Source organism: Callorhinus ursinus, unplaced genomic scaffold (assembly GCF_003265705.2).
Source record: "Callorhinus ursinus isolate GAN/ISIS: 27379988/994484 unplaced genomic scaffold, GSC_fseal_2.0 scaffold38, whole genome shotgun sequence".
NCBI lineage: Eukaryota > Metazoa > Chordata > Mammalia > Carnivora > Otariidae > Callorhinus > Callorhinus ursinus.
In genome coordinates, this window is record NW_027397100.1 from 11,593,921 (window position 1) to 11,618,995 (window position 25,075).

Below are 25,075 nucleotides of genomic sequence, written 5' to 3' on the forward strand. Positions count from 1 at the left end.
GACTGTTCTTTCTCCCATTGAATGGTGTTAACATGCTTGCCAAAAATCAACTGATCAGGGATTAATTTATTTCTAAACACTTAATTCTATTCCACTAATCTATATGTTTTTCCTTATGCCAATACTATAATTTTTAATTTTTGTGTCAACTTGACTAGACCATGGGGTGGCCAGATATTTGGTTGTTATTTCTAGGTATGTGACTGTGAGAGCATTTCAGGCTATGCATGGGCTCAGCAACATGGATTTCCACTCACCAAGACCAACCTGCCTATGGCCACCACTGTCTCTCCAATCTGCCAGCAGCAGAGACTAACAATGAATCCCAAATATGGCACCATTCCCTGAGATGATCAACCAGCTACCTGGTGGTAGGTTGATTACATTAAACCACCTCCATCATGGAAGGGACAGCATTTTGTTCTTACTGGAATAGACAATCTCGATATGGATTTCTTTTCCCAGCATTTTACTCTTTTTGATGCTATTTTACTTGGAATTATTTTATAAATTTTATTTTCATGTTGCTAACTGCTTATGTATAAAAATATAATTGATTTTGTATTTTAATCTAGTATCCTATAATCTTCTGAACTTGCTTATTAGTTCTAATAGTTTTTTTTGTGGAGTCCTAGGATTTATTACGTACAAAATGATGTCATGGAGGAATAAATCATGTCAATGGAAATAATTTTACTTTTTTTCTCTCAAATCTGGACATTTTATTCTTTTCCTTGCCTAATTGCCCTGACTAGAACCTCCAGTACTATGTTCAATAGAAGCGGTTATGGAATGGACTTAAAAAAAAATCAATTCAAAACAATTTCTTTTTCTTTTTAAAGATTTTATTTTATTTATTTGAGAGAGAGAGAGCACAAGGGAGGGTAGGGTCAGAGGGAGAAGCAGACTCCCCGCTGAGCAGTGAGCCCCATGTGGGACTCGATCCCAGGACTCCAGGATCATGACTTGAGCCGAAGGCAGTCGCTTAACCAACTGAGCCACCCAGGCGCCCACAATTTCTGACTCTTACCTCTCTTAACTCTCCTGGTCCATACCTTAGAAAGGAGGATTGGTTTTGGAATGTGACTTCCTTTAGAAAGGAATCATCTCCTCTTAGCTGCTTACTGGTTAATGATCAGGGTGAATGGGGTGAAGAGTTTATAGACCTATTCTTGAAATTCAGGAGTTCTGCCTGGGCATTCCTAGGCATAATGTGCCTTTCCTTCTGCCAACAGCAGCTTCAAGTCAGCCTGGTTGTTATACCCTCTTGGGGATAGCCCAGCCCAAAGATGTCTGGGGTATTCAAACACAATACTGGTTAAGCCATCTAGATTTTCTAGTCAGACTGACATAGTCCTAAATCATAAGAACAATGACTACTTGGTCCAGTATGCTACTCATTAAATCTTCCTGCAGTTGCCTGAGCAGGCTAAGGTGGGGACATAATGTGTCTCCATTGATTTTTTTTTTTTTTTCAAAATGACCTGTCTCACATTTGACTGTTTGAAATGAAAAGTTGTGTGTGAGTAGGAAGAACTGGAAAATGGTGAAAAGGGATAGGACGTACTGATTTTGTGGCTATGGAAGGAGAGTAACAACCCTGGCATCTGGAGAAGGAACATCTTAAGCCCTAGGAAATGTGGGGGGCAATTAATGTTCTGCACTATGATTTAGCACTGCAACCTGGCAAAACAATCATATGATTTTTGTGAGGCAGACTGCTTTATGCTGGCAATCTCACCTCCTTCTGGACTTGTCTTTCCTTTTCATGTGCTATGAAAACAAAAAAAACTCATGTGGACATGGTCTAACACTGTGTCTTTTGTGCCTGATGCTATCAATATCAGCTCCCATTTTTGCTTTTGTTTCCCTTGGCTTTGGAGACATGTCTTTTTTTTTTTTAAATTTTATTTATTTATTCATGAGAGACAGAGAGAGAGAAGCAGGCGCCCAAGGAGCAGGGAGCCCGATGTGGGACTCGATCCCAGGACCCTGGGATCGTGACCTGAGCCAAAGGCAGACGCTTAAACCATCTGAGCCACCCAGGCACCTGGAGATGTGTCTTGAAAGAAGTTGCTGTGACCGATGTTGAAGAGATTACTGCCTATGTTCTCCTCTAGGATTTTGGTGGATTCCTGTCTCACATTGAGGTCTTTCATCCATTTTGAGTTTATCTTTGTGTATGGTGTAAGAGAATGGTCCAGTTTCGTTCTTCTGTATATAGCTGTCCAATTTTCCCAGCACCACTTATTGAAGAGACTATATTTTTTCCATTGGGTATTTTTCCTGATTTGTCAAAGATTAGTTGACTATAGAGTTGCGGGTCTATTTCTGGAGTCTCTATTCTGTTCCATTGGTCTATGTGTCTGTTTTTGTGCCAACACCATGCTGTCTTGGTGATCACAGCTTTGTAATATAGCTTGAAATCAGGCAACGTGATGCCCCCAGTTTTGTTTTTCTTTTTCAACATTCCCTTGGTGATTCAGGATCTTTTCTGGTTCCATACAAATTTTAGGATTTTTTTTGTTCCAGCTCCTTGAAAAATGCCAGTGTTATTTTAATAGGGATTGCATGAAAGTGTAGATTCTTCTGGGCAGCATAGACATTTTAACAATATTTATTCTTCCAATCCATGGGCATGGAATGTTTTTCCATCTTTTTGTGTCTTCCTCAATTTCTTTCATAAGTGTTCTGTAGTTCTAGAGTATAGATCCTTTACTTCTTTAGTTAGGTTTATTTCTAGGTATCTTACAGTTTTTGGTGCTATTGTAAATGGAACTGATTCTTTAATTTCTCTTTCTACAGTTAAATTATTAGTGTATAGAAAAGCAACTGATTTCTGTGCATTGATTTCGTATCCTGCCGCATTGCTAAATTGCTGTATGAGTTCTAGTAATTAGGGGGTGGAGTCTTTCGGGTTTTCCACATGAAGTATCATGTCATCAGTGAAGAGGGAGAGAGTTTGACTTTTTGCCAATCTGAATGCCTTTTTTTCTTTTTGTTGTCTGCTGATGCTAGAATTTCTAGTATTATGTTGAACAATAGTGGTGAGAGTGGGCATCCCTGTTGTGTTCCTGGCCTTAAGGGAAAAGCTCTCAGCTTTTCCCCATTGAGAATGATATTTGCTGTGGGCTTTTCATAGATCGTTTTTATGATATTGAGGAATGTTCCCTCTATCCCTACACTCTGAAGAGTTTTAATCAGGAAAGGATGTTGGATTTGTCAAATGCTTTTTCTGCATCAATTGAGAGGATCATATGGTTCTTGTTTGGGACTTCATCAAGATAAAAAACTTCTGCACAACAAAGGAAACAGTCAACAAAACTAAGAGGCAACCCACGGAATGGGAGAAGATATTTGCAAATGACATTACAGATAAAGGGCTGGTATCCAAGATCTATAAAGAACTTCTCAAATTCAACACTCCAAAAACAAAATAATCCAGTCAAAAAATGGGCAAAAGACATAAATAGACATTTCTCTAAAGAAATACAAATGGCTAACAGACACATGAAAAAATGTTCAACATCACTAGCCATCAGGGAAAGAGAAATCAAAACCACAATGAGATACCACCTTACACCAGCTAGAATGGCAAAAATTAACAAAACAGGAAACGACAAACGTTGGCGAGGGTGTGGAGAAAGGGGAACCCTCTTATGCTGTTGGTGGGAATGCAAGCTGGTATAGCCACTCTGGAAAACAGTATGGAGGTTCCTCAAGATGTTAAAAATAGAGCTACCCTACAACCCAGCAATTGCGCTACTAGGTATTTACCCCAAAGACACAGATGTAGTGAAAAGAAGGGGCACATACACCACAATGTTCATAGCAGCAACGTCCACAATAGCGAAACTGTGGAAGGAGCCAAGATGCCCTTCAACGGATGAATGGATAAAGAAGATGTGGTCCATATATACAAGGGAATATTACTCAGCCATCAGAAAGGATGAATACTCACCATTTGCATTGACATGGATGAAACTGGAGGGGATTATGCCAAGTGAAATAAGTCAAGCAGAGAAAGACAATTATATGATTTCACTCATATGTGGAACATAAGGAATAGCACAGAGGACCATAGTGGAAGGGAGGGAAAACTGAAGGGGGAGAAATCAGAGAGGGAGACGAACCATGAGAGACTATAGACTCTGGAAAACAAACGGAGGGTTTCAGAGGGGAGGGGGTTCGGGGGATGGGATAGCCGGGTGATGGGTATTGAGGAGGGCATGTGTTGTGATGAGCACTGGGTGTTATACACAACTAACGAATCATTGAACACTACATCAAAAACTAATGATGTACTAAACGCTGGCTAACTGAACATAATAAAAAAATAAAAATAAAATTATATAATTCAAATACTTTTATTTTTCTTAAAGATTTTTATTTATTTATTTAACACAGAGAGAGAGAGAGCACAAGTGGGCAGAGCAGCAGGCAGAGGGAGAGGGAGGCTCTCCGCCGAGCAGGGAGCCCGATGTGGGGCTCGATCCCAGGACCCTGGGACCATGACCCAAGCCAAAGGCAGACGCCCAACCGACTGAGCCACCCAGGAGCCCCTAATTCAAATACTTTAAAAAAACAAAAAATTAGCTCCCAAAGATGGATACCCCATTCCCCGCTGCATATTTGTGAAACACAGACTGGCATAACCATGCTTCAATCTGACTGGTACAAAATCATATGCCTCTTCGGATGTCTGAGTGGCCTTGGTTGTGCTATGAATGGTGACTGAGGCTAGCCCTAGACCACATTCTGGCTGTCTGAAATACAACCTGTTGATCCTCTCTGAGACTTATTCATAGTTGGCTGAGTCTGGAATCCCGGGGGACATAGCTGAGGTTAATGCTGTAGATTGGCCTCATCCTGCTGCTTAACAGTAGCCTATGCTATAGGAGATAAACTGAATGGATCTGGTTACAGCCCCTATCAGTCAAATTAATCAAAGTGGTCAAGAGAGTGGCTTACTCATGTGAAAATCCATCAGAAGCCAAGATGATGTAGAACGGAGGGTGGATGTTGTTGGGAGATACTCTGCCATGGGTCTCCTATGCTCCTCCTCATCTTTTAAAGTATTCCAAGAGTGCAAGGTATTCTTTACCTTTACCCAGCTCTATATCCAGACTATAGCTCAGGACTGTCTTTGTAGCAAGCAACCATCAAGTATGAGGTGATCCCTCCATAGGACAAAAAACAGGCTTGCTTACAGTGGATTGCCAAAGCTCACAGATACAGAGAACAGATGGGCGGTTGCCAGAGGGCACAGTGGGAGAAGGAAGTCAAAAGATACAAACTTCCAGTTATAAAATAAATAAGTCAGGAGATGTAATGTACAGCATGGCAACTAGAATTAATAATACTATATTGCTGGGGTACCTGGGTGGCTCAGTCGGTTAAGCGTTTGCCTTTGGCTGCTCAGGGCCTGATCCTAGGGTTCTGGGATCGAGCCCTGCATTGGGCTCCCCGCGCAGGGGGCCTGCTCTCTCTCCCTGCTTGTGCTCTCTCTGTCAAAAAAATTAATAAATAAATCTAAAAATAATACTATATTGCATATCTGAAAGTTGCTAAGAGAGTAAATCTTAAAAGTTTTCATCACAAGAAAAAAAATTCTGTTACTAGGTAGTGATGAATGTTAACTAGACTTATTGTGGTGATCATTTTGCAATATATACAAAGACCAAATCACTATGTCATACACCTGAAATTAATATAATGCTGTATATCAACCATACCTCAATAAAATTACATGATATATAAATAAAATAAACTGTAGATGTTGCAATAAAACAGAACAGTGGGTTCCCCAAGCTCAGTGTTTCTCTTATATAAAACATTTCACCATGCTTGCAGACATCTACTTGGGTCTCTGTGTTGTCCCTGGTGAACTTGGGAGCAAGGGGAATGGATGCAAAAAATTGAAGCTGATGCTGCTTGCTGTATGGTGAGTAATAAAATACTTTGTCTCATCCAGTACATTTTTCATTTCTATAAATTTGATTTGGGTCATTTTTATATCTTCCATGTCTCCATTTAACATGGTCAATCCTTACTTTAGCTTCTTTACATAAGGATACAGTAAAAATAACTATTTTAATGTCCTTGCTACTAATTCTATCATATGTATCATTTCTGGGTTGGTTTCTATTGATTGATTTTTATCCTAATTATAGGTCATAGTCTCTGCTTCTTTAAATGTGTGGTAATTTTTTTTGGATGACCAGACATTGTGAACCAACTATCATCATCTTGTTGGGTGATGTATATTTTTATATTCTTGTATTATTCTTGAGTTTTGTTCTGGAATGTAGTTAAGTTACTTGGAAACAGTCTTATTCTTTAAGGTCTTGATTCTAAGCCTTCTCAGACTGGACTAGAGCAGGCTTTAGTCTAGGACTTATATTTCCCCAATGTTCAGGCAAAACCCTTCTGAATACCCTTCCTGATGCTCTGTGAATTATGTGGGTTTCCCCCGCTGAATGGTGGGAATAGGTACTAGTCCCAACCCTGTGTGATCATTGGTATTTTTTTTTTCCTGCTAAACCTTTAAGTGGTTCTTTCCCCACCTTCAGGTACTTTCTTCATTCCTCTCTGATTCTCTGCCCTGTAAACTGTATATGCTGTGGCATCTAAAGACTTGCAGCATAATCTCAACTCAGAGAAATTGCCAGTTTGCCTGGATTTCACCTCACTGAACCATGGGCTGGAAACTACACTCATTATAATTATAAGCTTTGCTTATTTTCCATCTTTCAATGATCACTGGCTTTTATAACCTGGTGTCCACTGAAACCACTGTTTCATCTATTTTGTTCCATTTTTTAGTTGTTTCAGGGGCAGGGCAAATTCAGTACCGTTATTCCATCTTGGTTGGTTGTGTTCATTCTATTTCATGTAACAAGGTTAAGGTCCTGAATAGAAGTATGCTGTGTTCTTAACCACCTGTTAAGAGTCAGGTATATACTATCCTAAACTCTTATCAGCAGTGTAGTTGATGAATTTACGGTATTCTACCTTTTAGGGGAAGTAATTGAGTGTCAAAAACATGACTTTGGAGTTGGTCAGACAACTTGCGTTTAAATTCTCTATCATTAGCTAGCTATATAACCATGGACAGGTTCCTTGAGCTTCAGTTTTCTCATCTGGAAAATGAGAATAATACCTATTTATTAGAGTTGTTGAATTAACTAATATAAAATGTGTATCCTAATGGCTGGTACATAGTAAAATCTCAATAAATGGTAGCTGTTATTACCAAAGGCACTTGTCTTACTAGTACCATCATTTTCTGCATAGGTATTCAAATTTGATAAACTATAAGCCAAGTGAGGACACTGCTCCCTTATTGCAAAGCTGTCACTTGTCTTAAAATTAAATTTTGTGGCTTTCTTGGATGCCGCTGTCTTGCAGACAATTTATGATGTTGTTTTTTAATTATGCTTCTTGATGATACCAAATTTATATTCATAATGGTCCAAGAAAATTTACTAATCAATATAAATTATGTACATAATACACATGTAGACTGATTTTGCTAATATGGTCAGTTGATATATGAGACACATGTTCTAAAACAGCTGTAGCTCTATTGTCATGGTTCCTAAGTACATATTAAAAAATCAATGGTGTTTGTATAAGCCAACAATAACTTAAAAACAATAATGGCAAAATAAAAATATTTCATTCACAGCAGAAAGAATTACAAAAATAAAATAAGTAGGAATACCTTTAAGCAACTATGAGGATATATATGGAAAAAGCTATAATCCCTACTGAGAGACACAGGAAAAACTTGAATAAGTGGAAAGACAAGCTATTTTCTTGATGGTAAGAATTATTACAGTAAGCAAAAACTGACAAGTTTAACATAATCTCTGCCTAAACCCCAATAAAATTTTTATTTTTTAAATTGCCTCTGAGGTTCATTTGAGAAAACTCAAATCCAAAGATTGTCAGCCCATTGTGGTTGTGCAATTTCAGCTGGGATTAAGCCAGTGTGGGAGCCACGGATGTTACTCTACCACTCTTTTACATCATTTCATCAGAGGCATCTCAGAAGTCCTAGGAGGACAATCCCAGGAGTCCTCTTTGGTTGTCTTGATTTTCTCAAGCAAGTACATTCTGTTAGACCCCTGAATCTGGAAACCTTTTCCTTTTTTACTCCAGTCTCCAGAGTCACTGAAGAAAATGTACACATGTTTCTGATTCATTACTATGTTATGATGATCATTCTTAAAAACCCTTTTGACGTCTCTAAGCCTTTAGAGCCACTCAGTAGGGCTGTCTATTAGTCAGTCTCCTGGAACATGAGTAGCTCCTTCTATTTCATGGCCAGTGGAGCAGAATGGCTGTGATCAGGAAGAATAGTCCTGAAGCTGGATGTGGTGAAGTCACATGAATCTTGAGAAGGCATACACGCAAACACCAGCCCAATCCTGAGGAGGCAGTGTATCTCTCCCTAAATGTTTCTCACATGTTTCTCCTGAGCATCTTTTGCATTAGTATCACCTGAGGAGCTTGTTAAAGATCCCTGGGCCCCACTATAGATTTACAAGTCAGGATCTCGGGATCTAGGTCCTTAAAACACGTTTTTCACAGGCGCCTGGGTGGCTCAGTTGGTTAAGTGACTGCCTTTGGCTCAGGTCATGATCCTGGAGTCCTGGGATCGAGTCCCATACCGGGTTCCCTGCTCAGCAGGGAGTCTGCTTCTCCCTCTGACCCTCCCCCCTCTCATGTGCTCTCTCTCTCAAATAAATAAATAAAATTTAAAAAAAAACATGTTTTTCACAAGTTTCTCTGCATGCTAAGCATTCTAAAATGCCCCCTACTCTGGGTCTAGTTTTGGAGTTGCTCAATCTGATAAATACTGCCCTCTAAACAATGGTCCTCAGAGTTCTTACCATTTTATTTTTATTTATTAATTAATTTATTTTTTAAATTGTAGCATTATTTTATTTCTCTTTTTTTTTTAAGATTTTATTTATTTATTTGACAGAGAGAGAGAGACACAGCGAGAGAGGGAACATAAGCAGGGGGAGTGAGAGAGGGAGAAGCAGGCTTCCCGTGGAGCAGGGAGCCCGATGCCAGCTCCATCCCAGGACCCTGAGGTCATGACCCGAGCTGAAGGCAGATGCTTAACGACTGAGCCACCCAGGCGCCCCTCTTACCAGTTTTTAAAAAGGTAGTCACAGGTCCTGAACCCTAAACCTCCAGAAAGACTCTTAAGGCCTGGACTACTATAAGCTGCAGATCACCGCAGTTATAGCCTCATCCTGTCTGCAGCCTGCTTTTCATTTCCCTCCCTTTCTGTAGCCACCATTCCCAACCCCACTTCTTTTCAGTTTCATAAGCTGTAACTGGACATTTTCTTTCTTTCTATCTTTCTTTCTTTCTTCCTTTCTCTTTCTTTCTTTCTTCCTTCCTTCCTTTCAAGATTTTATTTATTTTTGACAGAGAGAGAGAGAGTGTACAAGCAGGGGAAGCAGCAGGCAGAGGCAGATGGAGAAGCAGGTTTCCCGCTGAGCAGGGAGCCCGATGTGGGGTTCGATCCCAGGACTCTGGGATCATGACCTGAGCCGAAGGCAGACGCTTAACCGTCTGAGCCACCCGGGCGCCCCTGTAACTGGACATTTCTAAGGTAAAAACAGATATCCTAGAGGTAAACATTCTCTATATCCACAAACTCTGTCCATTCTTTGTTTAAAATGTTCCCTACTCCTTTCTTTCTAGTCCTGCTGCCATACTCTAGAGACCCTTATCACCATAATTAGACTCAGACACAGCCTTTTGTTAGTCTGTATGACATCAGTCTTCCTTCTCTCAAATCTTTCCCACCTGCCCACCTGCTCAAAAGCCTAAAAGGACTCTTGATATTAACCATATCAAGTCTAAACTCCTGTTTGTTTTCCAGGCCCTTTACAATGTATCCTTTTTTTTTTTTTTTTTAAGATTTCATCCATTCATTTGACATAGATAGAGAGAAGGAGAGCACAAGCAGGTGGAGTGGCAGGCAGAGGGAGAGGGAGAAGCAGGCTCCCCGCCGAGGAAGGAGCCCGACATGGGGCTTGATCCCAGGACCCTGGGACCATGACCTGAGCCGAAGGCAGACGCTTAACTATCTGAGCCACCCAGGCACCCCACAATGTATCCCATTTTGCTTTATTTCCCATTATTGCATACATGCTTTCCATTTACTGCCCATACACATGGCCTGCTCATTTCAACCCATGGGACAGATTTATCTCAGTGTTCCCAAAGCATGGTATGAGGAGTCAGAATAGGGGTCCAGTAAATGTGAGCCAGCAGTTGGCATCTGTCTCCCTTTTGATGCCCTCCCTTTTTATATTTAATCCCACAAATCATTCAAGTATCATATTCTGCTTACAGACTTCCTGAGTTTCTCTAGCTCTTATGGCCTCCATATTTATTAGGTAGAGAACAAACAAAAACAGAAAACAAAAAGAGGATAAAAGGGAGGGAGGGAGGGAGGGAGGAAGAGAGGAATGAAGGGAGGAAAGGGGGGAAGAAAAGTTCCCCACAACAGAGAATTGGCTTTAGGAGTTACAAAAGCAAAGGGAAGAGAAGGAAAGGCTAGTAGTCTGATAACTTCCACTTTGAAGCTATTCAGGAAACTGTTCGGTTAGGAATATTCATTGGCTTTCTATAGTGCCATATCATCAGTATCATTCTGTTCAGAACACATATACTATCAGTGTTCCTTGCTAAGTGTTTCAGATGCATTCATTCTGCTTCCCCCATGTTGGTTCAGGATTCATTTCTTCCTGCTTCCCTGATGGCCCATATTAAGCTAAATGCCCCCTTCTCCATGCTCCCATGAGAAGCTGGGTTTCCTTTTAACTCAATATCTTACACTGAAAGTGTTTGTTTTTGAGTCTGACTCACCCTTAGAATATGAATTTCATGAGACAAGGTCCAGGCTTACTTGTCTTTGTATTATCTCTATAGACTGTGTACATGTACATGCTACAGAAATGGCCTCTGAAGTAACTAGGTTGTAAGCTTTGGAGGGTGGGAAACAAGGGTTTTACACCTCTTGTTTTTATATTATGAATAACAAGCTCAGTGTTTAGGTGTTAAGAAAAACTTGTTAATGTTAACATCTCTGTGCTTTGCCCCTCTCACCACCCACTCAAAACCTTACCCTTGCCCATCAAACCCTAGTTACTAAGCATTTAGTAAATGCTCAACAGACTCTTAACAGGTTAATACTGATGGCCACTGTGAGAGAAAAACAATAAACAAATTCTTTAATTATACTTCTGTTTAGAAATTCATGCATAGTCTGATTGTCAATAAGAACTTCTGCCATATTTTCATACTTTCAGAGAATAGGCTTTAGAGTCAGGCAGAATTAGATTTGCCTGGCTCCAAAGCTTATTAGACTCATGGCTCTGCAAATGCACTAGCTATTTGACCTTTGGTAGGGCCTTTTAGAGCCTTAAATTAAAAATGGGAATGACAGGGCACCTGGGTGGTTTAGTGGTTAAGTTACTGCCTTTGGCTCAGGTCACGATCCCGGACTTCCGGGATCGAGTTCCCCCCTTGGGCTCCCTGCTCAGTGGGGAGTCTGCTTCTCCCTCTGACCCTCTCCCTTCTCATGCTCTCTCTCACTCTCTCTCTCTCTCAAATAAATAAATAAAATCTTTAAAAAAATGGAAATGACGGGGGCACCTGGGTGGTTCAGTCGGTTAAGCGTCTGCCTTTGGCTCAGGTCATGATCTCAGGGTCATGGGATCAAGCCCTGCTTCTGACTCCCGGCTCGGGGAGTCTGCTTCTCCCTCTGCCCCTCTCCCCCACTCATTCTTTCTCTCAAATAAATAAAATCTTTAAAAAATAAATTAAAAAATGGAAATAACAGTACATATTCTGTAGGATCATTATGAGGACTGAATGTGATAATATATATAAGGTGTCTTAGCACCATACTTGGCACATAATAAGCATCAACCAAAGTTAGCTATTGCTTCTTGATCCTGTCCTTCCTCAAGAGGGTCACTTGGGTCACACAGTATCTACTGGATTACAAGATATTATCTGGTCTAGCCTATGGTTAGGTTTCCTGTTCTCACACTACCTGTTCCACAAGGGCTATTAGTCTATATCTCTATACATTTGAGTGTGTAATATGTATTACTGGGGACTATGTGTATGGACATCCAAATGGCTGTGTGTGTATGTCTGTGTGCAAGAGCCATTGGCTTCCAGCTATCCTCGCATTTGATTTGAGAAACTTCAGAGGCTTTAATTAAAATCACTAAATAGGGCACATTCTCCTTTCCTCTTGCTGCTTTCACCTCCACCTACCTGATTTCCCTTGTTAAATGAAAATACAGTGAGAAGTTGCTGGATTAAGCTATAGCAAGCAGATTCCACTATGAACATGTAAAAGCAAATAGGGAGTACTCCCCAGTGTTATCAAGCTATAAAACCCAGATACTACAATAGCTCACAATGGAAAAATGATGAATGGGTGATGTCACTTTGCTTCAGTGGGGCTTAATGAAGGTAATGAGCAAAGGGATATTATCTCCAACTTCCCATTTTCTGGGGAGAGTAGGTGAGTGGAAAATTTAAAAGGCACACCAAGTAGCCTTGGTGAGTAGCTCCAAATATCAATTCAGTTCATGGCATCTCTCATTCTGGTCTGAGGGCCTATGGAATATTTCCCCTCCTAATAATGCTGAAGCCAAACCTCCATGCTAGCAATTTTCACCCTTCTAGGTAATTGCCAATTATCTCCAGAATCATTAGGAAAGCCTGAAAATATTTTCCAAAACAAAGTTGATTTTAATTAACTTATATATATTTTAAATGTGTTATCAGAGAGTTCTACTTCTAGCAAAGGCTGACTAGTTAGGTTGCTACACACAATCTTGCTGAGAACAATTAGGAAAGTTGAACAAATTATTATTTTTTAAACACCAATTTGAAGGCATAGAAGAGCTAACAAAGCAATGATAACTTGCTGGTCCAAGATCTGGAAGAAAAGAGAAGCCAAAAAAGGTGAGCTAATATTTGGGGAAACCTTACCCTGAAGATAATCGCTGACTCCAAAAACAAAAACAGCACTGAGAAGGTGGAAAGAGCTTTTAACAATTTCCCTGTCAGGAATGGCAACGCAAAAATTACTGTAAAGAGCATGAAAAGGCAGAAGGGCCCTGGTAAACACCCCAGGCTTACATGGGACCATGAAGGACCTTACCCTAGGGATAAAGATGAACTGGAAGTAGACCAGTCCTCATAAGGACTGAAGCTCAGCTTTGAATTTTTCAGACATTTATTGGATGAAGTTATTCAGGCCCTAGCCCATCTGTTTGACAGAAATAAAAGTAAATCCTCTCTAGAGGGTTATAACATCATATGGAACCCCAAATCATCTCTGGAGTTCAGCAAGCATTTTCAAATTAATTGACAATGTGATTCTAACATTTATATGGAAATGTAAAGGACCTAGGACTTAGAATAACCAAAATGGTATTGAAAAAAGGGAAGAACAAAGTTAGAGTACTTATATTCTTGAGTTCAGAATTTATCATAAAGCTACAGCAGGCTTACAACAGAAGTAGATAGAAATAGTTTAATAAACAGAGTCAAGTCTAGAAATAGACCTAGACATATACAGTCAATTGATTACCAACCAAGACACCAACTCAATTCAATTGGGAAAGGTAAGTCTATTTAACAAATTGTGCTGAAACAACAGGATATCTCTATGGAAAGAACTCTGATCCCTACTGCACCCCATACACAAAAATAATTCAAGATGGATCACAAACCTAAATGTAAAAGCCTAGAACCATAAAGCTTCTAGAAGAATATCCTTGCAACCATGGAATAGGCAAAGGTTTCTTAGGCATAACGTAAAATGTACTAACCATAAAAGTAAAAAGTAAAATATTGGACTTTAAGAAAATTAAATTTTTGTTCATCAAAAGACACCATTTTTTAAAATTTTTTTATTGTTATGTTGATCACCATATATTACATAATTTGTTTTGGTGTACTGTTCCATGATTCATTGTTTGTTCATAACACCCAGTGCTCCATGCAGAATGTGCCCTCCTCAATACCCATCACCAGACTAACCCATCCCCCCAGCCCCTCCCCTCTAGAACCCTCAGTTTGTTTTTCTGAGTCCATCATCTCTCCTGGTTCGTCTCCCCCTCTGACTTACTCCCCTTCATTCTTCCCCTCCTGCTATCTTCTTCTTTTTCTTTTTTCTTAAAATATGTTGCATTATTTGTTTCAGAAGTACAGATCTGTGATTCAACAGTCTTACACAATTCACAGCGCTCACCGTAGCACATAAAAAGACACCATTTTGAAAGTGACTAAGCAGGCAACCAACTAAGAAAAAAATATTCCAATACATATACATGGCAAAAGATTTGTATTCACAAAATATGAAGAACTCCCACAGAGAATTCCAGGAAGATGATCAAGTAAGAAGCACAGAGAATCTGCCTCTCCACCTAGACAAAAACTGAATTGACAGAATCTGTCTAAGTAACTACGTAGGGATTCTAAACTCTACTGAAGGCTTATGACCTCCAGGGGAAAGCTCGCACAGTAAGTTGTGCTTAATTTTGGCTCTTAGCACAGTAGTAGTTACCTGTGGCAGACAGCAGTGCACATGTGCCTGGAGGAGCTTGCACATAGTTTGCTGAACCAGGGTGGGCAAAAAAGAAGCCTGTCCTCCAAATATCAGCATCTGTGCTCTGATTGCTGATTCCTGCTTCTGGTCACAGAGGTACAGACAAAAAGGTGGGTGGTCAATGTTGTTGCACTTCCCCACGTTGTTGCAACCCCCTAGCTCTATAGTCAAAGTGACTTTCGGTAGATTTAAAGGGCCAGCACCCATTCCCCCTTTCAATTCTCTCTTTTTCCCTTTTTGGAAGTCAGACATTATGGAAGTCATACTAGGACATTCAAAAACAACCACATATACAACCACATATGCAAATTAAAAAGTGACCATAGAAAGGCTTAGGAAAGACCTAAGAAGACCTTAAGTTTATGCCTCAGGCTGATCCTAGGCAAAAAAACAGCCTACCACAATCAATAGAACAAAATAAAAAATAACAAAAACAACAAACCTTGGAAAAGGAAGAGAATGTGAATTCCAGAGATAGCAGATTATTAGATTCAAATGTCCAGTTTCAAAAAAAAAAAAAAATCACAAAGCATATAAAGAAATAAGAAAATATGGCCATTCAAAGGAAAAAAAATAAATCAACAGAAACTGTCCCTGAAAAAAACCTGATGTCAGATATACCAGCCAACTTTAAAACAACCATCTTCGGCGCCTGGATGGTTCAATTGGTTAAGCAACTGCCTTTGGCTCAGGTCATGGTCCCAGGGTCCTGGGATCAAGTCCCACATCAGGCTCCCCCTGCTCTGTGGGAAACCTGCTTCTTCCTCTCCCTCTGCCTGCCACTTCCCCAGCTTGTGAGCTCTCTCTCTCTGTCAAATAAAAATAATTAATTAATTAATTAATTAATTAAAAAAAATAAAACAACCATCTTAAAGATGCTTGAAGAACTAAAGGAAGATGTGGAGAAAGTCAGGAAAACAATGTGTGAACAAAATGGCAATGTCCACAAAGAGTTGGAAGACGTAAGAAGAAATCAAAAAGAAATTCTGGAGCTGAAAAGTACAATAATAGTAAAGAAAAATTCACTAGAGGAATTCAAAGGCAGAAGAAAGAATCAGTGAACTTGAAGATAAGACAGTGGAAATTATCTTATCTGAGGAACAGAAAGAAAAATGATGGAAGAAAAGTGAGCAGAACCTAAGGGACCTGTGGGACACCACAGAGTTGACCACATATGCATTTTAAGAGAAGGGGGAAGAGAAAGAGAGAGGGGTTGGGTTGGAGAGGGAATTGGGTAGGGGGAATATTTGAAGAAATAATGGCTGGAAACTTCCCAAATTTGATAAAGGGGATGAATATAAATGAGGAGTTCAACAAATACAATGAATTAAGATGAACTCAGAAACCCACACCAAAACACATTTATTATAATCCCTTTCAAAAGACAAAGACAAAGGCAGAATCTTGAAATTAGCAAGAGAGAAGCTACTCATTATATACAGGGATCCTCAATAAGATAATTAGCGTCTTTCTCATCACAAACTTTAAAGGCCAGAGGCAGTGGGCAGATATATTCGAAGTACTAAAAGAAAAAAACCTGTCAACTGAGAATCCTATTTTCAGTGAAATCATCCTTCAAAAGTGAGGTAGAAATAAATTCCCAGATAGACAGACCTAATTCCTAGATAGATAAAAGCTGAGGAAGTTTGTTACTACTAGACCTTACCCTGCCAGAAAGGCTTAAGAGAGGCCTGCAAGGTGAAAAGAAAAGACACTAGACAGTACCTTGAAGATTTATGAAGAAATAAAGATTTCAGTAAGAGTTAATGCATGGGTGTTATAAAAGCTAGTATTATTGTAACAATGGTTTGTAATTCTAATTTTGTCTTCTAGATAATTTTTTAAAAATTTTTTATTGTTATGTTAATCACCACACATCATTAGTTTTTGATGTAGTGTTCCATGATTCATTGTTTGTGCATAACACCCAGTGCTCCATGCAGAACGTGCCCTCTTTAATACCCATCACCGGGCTAACCCATCCCCCCAGCCCCTCCCCTCTAGAACCCTCAGTTTGTTTTTCAGAGTCCATCGTCTCTCATGGTTCTCTTCTAGATGATTTAAGAGACATTTGAAATAATTATTAGTCTAAAAGCTGGTATTACTATAACTTTGGGTTATAATTCTACATTTTGTTTATAACATAACTTAAGAGACTAATGAATTTAAAAGAATTAATAGTTTATGTTTTGGGGCACACAATGAATAAAGACATAATTTGTGGGGTGCCAGGGTGGCTCAGTTGATTAAGCATCTGACTCTTGATCTTAGTTCAGGTCTTGATCTCATGGTCATGAGTTCAAGCCCTATGTTGGGCTCCACACTGGGTGTGGAGTCTACTTAAAAAAAGACAGAATTTTGTGACATCAACAACCAAAAGGGGTAGGGATGGAGCTGTAAAGGAGCAGAGTTTTTGTATGTTATTGAAATTAAGCTGGTACAAGTTCAAATTAGAGTGTTATAACTTTAGGATGTGAAATGTAATCTCCATGGTAACCACAAAGAAAACAGTTATAAAACATACCCAAAAGGAATGAGAAAGAAATTTAAACATTTCACTACAAAAAATTAACTAAATACAAAAGGAGATGGTAATACAGGAAATGAGGAACAAAAAAGCTATAAGGCATATAGAAAAGAAATAGCAAAATAACAGAATTAAGTCCCTCCTTATCAGTAATTACTTTAAGTGTAAATGGATTAAACTCTCCAATCAAAATACAGAGATTGGCAAAAAATAAAAAATAAAACAAAAAAAATACAGAGATTGGCAGAATGGATAAAAACACATGATTCAACAATATGCTGTCTACAAGCAGCTCCATTTGTATTCAAAGAGACACACAGATTGAGAGTGAAAGGATAGGAAAAGATATTCCATACAAATTGTAATCAAAAGAGAGCAGGAGTGGCCATACTGATATCAGACAAAATATACTTTAAATAAAAAAAGGCTACAAGATAAAAGAAAGACATTACATTAATAAAAGATTCAACATGAAGATATAACAATTATAAGCATTTCCTTACCTAATGACAGACATATCATCAAAATTATGAAGCAAAAACTGACAAAATTGAAGGGAGAAATAGACATAAAAATAATAGTTGGAGACTTCAATATCCCACACTCAATAAATGATAAAACAACCAAACAAGATAAAAAGGATTTTAAACAACACAATAAATCAACTAGATCTAATAGACATATACAGAATACTCTATCCAACAAGAGCACAGACATTCTTCTCAAATGTACACAGGACATTTACCAGGATAGACCATACGTTAGGCCACAAATTAAGTCTCAGGAAATTAAAAAAGGTAGATATCATACAAAGTATCTTCTCTGAACACAATGGGATGAAGTTAGAAATCAAAAACAGAGGTAAAATGAGAAAATTACAAATCTGTGGAAATTAACCAGCATATTTAAACAACCAATGTTTCAAAGAAGAAACCACAAGGGAAATACTTAGAAATGAGTGAAAACAAAAACACAACATACAAAAACTTACGGGATGCAATGAAAGCAGTGCTCATGGGAAATTTATAGCTATAAATGGTTACGTTAAAAACAAAAAAGAACTAAAATACAACTTAACTTTACAGGAACTAGAAAAAGAACAACAAACTAAACATAAATTTAGCAGAAGGAAAGAATAAAGATTAGAGCAGAGAAAAATAAAATAGAAAAACAGTAGAGACAATTAATGAAACCAAAAGTTAGTTCTTCAAAAAGATCAGCAACACTGACAAACCTTTAGCTAGAGGGAACAAGAAAAAAGAGAAGGTTTAAGTTACTAAAATCAGAAATGAAAGTGGGAACATTACCACAAATTCTATAGAAATAAAGATTTAAGAGAGTACTATGAACAATTGTATGCCAACAAATTGGAGAACCTAGATGAAATGGACAAATACCTATAAAACACAAAACCTATTAAGACTAAATCACACAAAAAAATACTAAATCTGAATAGATCTATAACTAATAAGGAGATTGAATCAACAATATACAATCTTCCAGCAAAAAAAAAAGCTCTGAACCTGATGGCTTCACTGGCAAAATCTACCAAACATTTAAGACTACCAATCCTTCTCAAACTTTTCCAAAAAATTGAAGAGAAAAGAATACTTCCTAACTGTAAGGCCAGCATTACCCTGACATCAAAGCCAGACAAAGACACTACAAGAAAACTACAGACTAATATCCATTATAAACACTGATACAAAAATCCTCAACATGATACTAGCAAATCAAATTCAGCATATTAAAAGATTATGCCACGACCAAGTGGGATTTATTCCTGGAATGCAAGGATGGTTCATTATACAAAAACCAACCAATATTATACAGCATATTAACAGAAAGAAGGAAAAAACCTCTACTTGATCATCTCAAATGATACAGAAAAAGCATGTGGTAAAATTCAATACCCTTTTATGATTAAAAATAAAACACTAAAAAACTAGGACTAGAAGGAGACTACAATACAACTTCATATATAATACAGTTGCATATACAATTTCATACATTTCAATATAATTTCATATATGGCTACAATAAACACCATATATGAAAAATCCACAGCAAACATCATACTCAATGGTAAAACACTGAAAGCTATTCCTCTAAAATTGGGAACACTTCTATTTAAAAATATTACTGGAATGGGTGCCTGGGTTGCTCAGATGGTTAAGCATCTGCCTTCAACTCAGGTCATGATCCCAGGGTCCTGGGATCAAGTCCTGCATCAGGCTCCCTTGCTCAGCGGGGAGCCTGCTTCTCCCTCTGCCTTTGCCTCTGCCTTTCTCTCTTTCTGTCTCTCATGAATAAATAAATAAAATCTTAAAAATAAATAAAAATAAAAATATTACTGGAAGCTCTAGCCAGAGCAATTAGGCAAGAAAAAGAAATGAGGCATCCAAACTGGAAAGGAAGAAGTAAAATTATCTCTGTCTGCAGATGATATTATTTTATATGTATAACACCCTAAAGATTCCACACAAAACTGTTAAACTAATACATGAATTCAGCTAAGTAGCAAGATACAAAATCAACACAAAAATTAGTTGTTTCTAAACACTAACAATGAACAAAAACAATTTCCTTATGATAGCATCAAGAATAAAATACTTAGGAGTTAACTTAACGAAGGATGTGAAAGACTTCCTAATACTTACAATTACCTAACAATTACGTTCTGAAAACTATAAAACACTCATGCAAGAAATTGAGGAAGACACAAAGAAATGGAAAAACATTCAATGCTCATGGACTGGAAGAACAAATAGTGTTAAAATGTCTATGCTAATGTCCACAATAGCCAAACTGTGGAGGGAGCCAAGATGCCCTCCAACAGATTAATGGATAAAGATGTGGTTCATATATACAATGGAATATTACTCAGCCATCAGAAAGGATGAATATTCACCATTTGCACTGACATGGATGGAACTGGAGGGGATTATGCTAAGTGAAATAAGTCAAGCAGAGAAAGACAATTATCATATTTTTTCACTCATATGTGGAACATAAGGAATAGCATGGAGGACCACAAGGGAAGGGAAGAAAAACTGAATGGGAAGAAATCAGAGAGGGAGACAAACCATGAGAGACTCTGGACTCCAGGAACCAAACTGAGGGTTACAGAAGGGAGGGGGTGGGAGAATGGGGTAACCAGGTGATGGGTATAAGGAGGGCATGTGTGGTGATGAGCACTGGGTGTTATATGCAACTACTGAATTGTTGAACACGACATCAAAAACTAATGATGTACTATATGCTGGCTAATTGAACATAATAAAAAAAAATAAAAAGATAAAATGAAAAAGAATGTCTATGTTACCCAGAGCAATCTATGCATTCAATGCAATCCCTATCAAAATACCATCAGCTTTTTTGAAACAAATAATTCTAAAATTTGTATGGAACCAGAAAAGACCCCAAATAGCCAAAGGAAGGTTGAAAAAGAAAACCAAAGCTGGTGGCATCACAATTCCGGACTTCAAGCTCTATTACAAAGCTGTAATCATCAAGACAGTATGGTACTGGCACAAAAACAGACACATAGATCAATGGAACAGAATAGAGAACCCAGAAATGGATCCTCAACTCTATGGTCAACTAATCTTCGACAAAGTGGGAAAGAATATCCAATGGAAAAAAGACAGTCTCTTCAACAAATGGTACTGGGAAAATTGGACAGCCACATGCAGAAGAATGAAACTGGACCATTTCCTTACACCATACACAAAAATAGACTCAAAATGGATGAAAGACCTAAATGTGAGACAGGGATCCATCAAAATCCTAGAGGAGAACACAGGCAGCAACCTCTTCAACCTCAGCCACAGCAACTTCTGGCTAGACATGTCTCCAAAGGCAAGGGAAACAAAGGCAAAAATGAACTATTGGGACTTCATCAAGATAAAAAGCTTTTGCACAGCAAAGGAAACAGTTGACAAAACCAAGAAACAACCTACAGAATTGGAGAAGATATTTGCAAATGTCTCATCAGATAAAGGGCTAGTATCCAAAATCTATAAAGAACTTATCAAACTCAACACCCAAAGAACAAATAATCCAGTCAAGAAATGGGCAGAAGACATGAACAGACATTTCTCCAAAAAAGACATCAGACACATGAAAAAATGCTCAACATCACTCGACATCAGGGAAATACAAATCAAAGCCACAATGAGATACCACCTCACACCAGTCAGAATGGCTACAATCAACCAGTCAGGAAATGGCAGATGTTGGCGAGAATATAGAGAAAGGGGAACCCTCCTACACTGTTGGTGGGAATGCAGGCTTCTGAAGCCACTCTGGAAAACAGTATGGAGGTTCCTCAAGATGTTAAAAATAGAGCTACCCTATGACTTAGCAATTGCACTACTAGGTATGTACCCCAAAGATACAAATGTAGTGATCTGAAAGGGTATCTGCACCCCAATGTTTATAGCAGCAATGTCCAAATAGTCAAACTGTGGAAAGAGCCCATATATCCATCGACAGATGAATGGCTAAAGAGGATGTGGTGTGTGTGTGTGTATATATAATGGAATACTACTCAGCCATTAAAAAAAATGAAATCACCATTTGCAATGACATGGATGGAACTAAAGGGTATTATCCTAAGTGAAATAAGTCAATCAGTGAAAGATAATTATCATATGATCTCACTCATATGTGGAATTTAAGAAACAAAACAGAGGAGCATAGAGGAAGGGAGGGAAAAATGAAATAAGACATAATCAGAGAGGGACACAAACCATAAGAGATTCTTAATCATAGGAAACAAACTGAGGGTTGCTGGAGGGGAGAGGGGCAGGATGGGATAACAGGGTAATGGGCATTAAGGAGGGCATGTGATATAATGAGCACTAGGTGTTATATACAACTGATGAATCACTGAACTCTACCTCTGAAACTAATAATACACTATATGTTAATTAATTGAACTTAAATTTTAAAAAAATGAAAACTACAAAACACTGCTGAAAGAAATTAAAGAAGACATAAATAAATGGAAACATATCCCATGTTCATGAATTAGAAAACGTAATATTGTTAAAATGTCAATACTACCTAAGGTGATCTACAGATTCAACGCAAGCCCTACCAAAAACCCAATGATGTTTTGGCAGAAATAGAAAAACATCATCCTAAAATTCACATGGAATATCAAGGGACTCAAACAGCCAAAATATTCTTGAAAAGGAAAAACAAAGCTGAAGGACTTATACTTCTAGATTTTAAAACTTACTACAGGAGGTTGGGAAGATAGGAGGGAGTAAGAAGACCCTAAGCTCACCTTGGTCCATGGATACAACTAGGTAACACTCACATCAGCATAAATAAACCAGAAAACAACCTGAAGACTGGCAGAACAACTCCACAACAAAAGGTAAAGAAGGGGCCACATTGAGAAGGTAGGATGGACAGAGACATGGTGGGGAGCAAAATGGACCTCCGCTATAAGCTGGGTGTTGGGGGGGTGGGCCTTGGGAATGGAGAAGGGAGAGAAATAGACTATCACACCAGAGCGCCCACAAAGGGGAAAACAAATCCCCATAACATTTGGTTTTGAAAGGGAGGGGCCAAATTTCATAAGGTCTTACAATCAGTGGGACTTAAAACCTAGAATTTTAAAAATCAGTGGCTGGTTCTGGGAGAGCCTGGAGGGTGATAGGAAGCTGAGTACCCACCCTTAAAGAAACCACAAGACATGGCCTAGGAAAACATCCTTGGATTACAGGAGATGAGACTATTTTAGGCCTTGTGAATGACATCGTAGGAGCCCAATGAGAAAGAAATAGGTCCTAATGAATGGTTTAACTGCTAATTTATATCTTCTACTGTTATCCTTTTTTAAGCCTACACCAAAACGGTAAAAAATTCTGGAAGCCAAAGCCTTCCCTTCAGATCATTATGCTATTGAGTCACATCTTCAACTTCATGGACTTAACACTGAGAAAAGTGTGTGGATGATAAAGCCAAGAGAGGGGGAAGAAAACATTGAGAATAGAGGATATCCTTGAAGTAACTGAGAAGGAAGGAGACTCAATTGCAGTGATCCTGTTCAGTGGGCTGCATTTTTACACTGAACAGCTCTTTAATATATCTGCCATCACAAGAGCTGGACAGGCAAAGGGTTGTTTTGTTGGCTTTGATCTAGCACATGCAGTTGGAAATGTTGAATTCCACTTACACGACTGGGGAGTTGATTTTGCCTGCTGGTACTCCTACAAGTATTTAAACTCAGGAGCAAGAGGTCTTGCTGGTGCCTTTGTCCGTGAAAAGAATGCCCATACAATTAAACCTGCATTGGTGGGATGGTTTGGCCATGAACTCAGCACCTAATTTAAGGTGGATAACAAACTGCACTTAATCTCTGGGGTTAGTGGATTTCGAATTTCAAACCCTCCCATTTTGTTGGGCTGTTCCTTACATGCTAGTTTAGAGATCTTTAAGCAAGCAACTATGAAAACATTGAGGAGAAAATCTTTTTTGCTAACTGGTTATCTGGAATACTTGATCAAGCATTACTATAACAAAGATAAAGCAGATACCAAGAAACCATTTGTGAACATAATTACTCCATCCCGCATAGTGGATCACGGCTGCCAGCTCACACTGTTCCAATAAAATATGTTTTCCAAGAACTAGAAGAAGGAGTGGTTTGTGACAAGCGAGAACCAAATGGCATCCAAGTGGCTCCAGTTCCTCTCTACAACTCTTTTCATGATGTTTATAAATTTATCAATCTGTTCGCTTCTGCATTTGACTTTGCAGAAACAAAAAATAGCAGTGTTTTCTAGAACAACTTAAGCAACTGTTACTGAAAGCTTCTATGGTTATATTATTATTATTTTCAAATTTTAATAATTGGAAGTTTTTCAAAACTGCTTACACATAACTGGCAATGAATTACACACTTTGCAGAAAAATCTGATATATTTTTCCAAGAGTATGTGATTATGAGAAATCCACATGTCTGTCCAATTTCTTCATGCTTGGTGGATCAAAGTTTTCCCTGATCCAAGTTTTATGTACACAGTCTTATCTAGCTGTCACATTTCATGGTCAGTGAATGTTTTATGTTGATTTGATTTATAATTTGACTGACAACTTCACAATATATGTGTAATTTTTTGTGTCAATTTTAGAAATGTCACTTTAGTTTTAGTTTACCAAAAAGTTTCTTATAGACACTGTGATTTCACAGTCTGATATGTGTATGATTTTGCAATATTCCACACAACTCTAATCTAAGGAACAGAAAATACATTTTCTAGAGCATTAGCTTTCAAATGTTTTGACCTTAATCCACACTAAGAAATATATTAAATATCAGAGACTAGTATTTATGCCTTATTTCATTGATTCTAATATACAGATTTTTATCATATTTTAACATCTGTGAAAAAAGAATTTTTTTTCAATTTTCAATCAACAATTCTTACAATTGCCATTGACCATTCTTTCATGTTACCATCCCTGATGTTAGCATGCTTCTCACAATGAATAGATGATTTTTTTTAAATGGTGTATATATATCAAAAGCAGAAGTGTCATAAATTATTTGTCTGTGCTCTGCTATTTATTATTCATTTTATCTCATTACAACAAGTATTGGTTGAAACTCATTAAATTTATCTCCCCACCAACTCTTGGGTCCTAATCCATTTTAGAAAGTTGTCCCTTTATTTGGTGTTAGTGTAATTTCTTATTTTTTTAATGGGGACTTGCCCTGATAGAAGACTTTAGATGTTACCCTATCTCTAAAATAGTGAAACAAATCATTCCAAGATACTTGCGATTGAGAATTAGAATTAGCAAATGAGTGCTTCATCTCTCAACCTCTAACCTGAATCTATGGATCTTTATTT

General features: G+C 38.2%; 1 pseudogene; it reads left to right on the plus strand.

Moving 5' to 3' along the window:
• Positions 1-12,974: 12,974 nt before the first annotated feature.
• LOC112827634 (kynureninase-like) lies at positions 12,975-24,004 on the plus strand (annotated as a pseudogene).
• Positions 24,005-25,075: the final 1,071 nt, after the last annotated feature.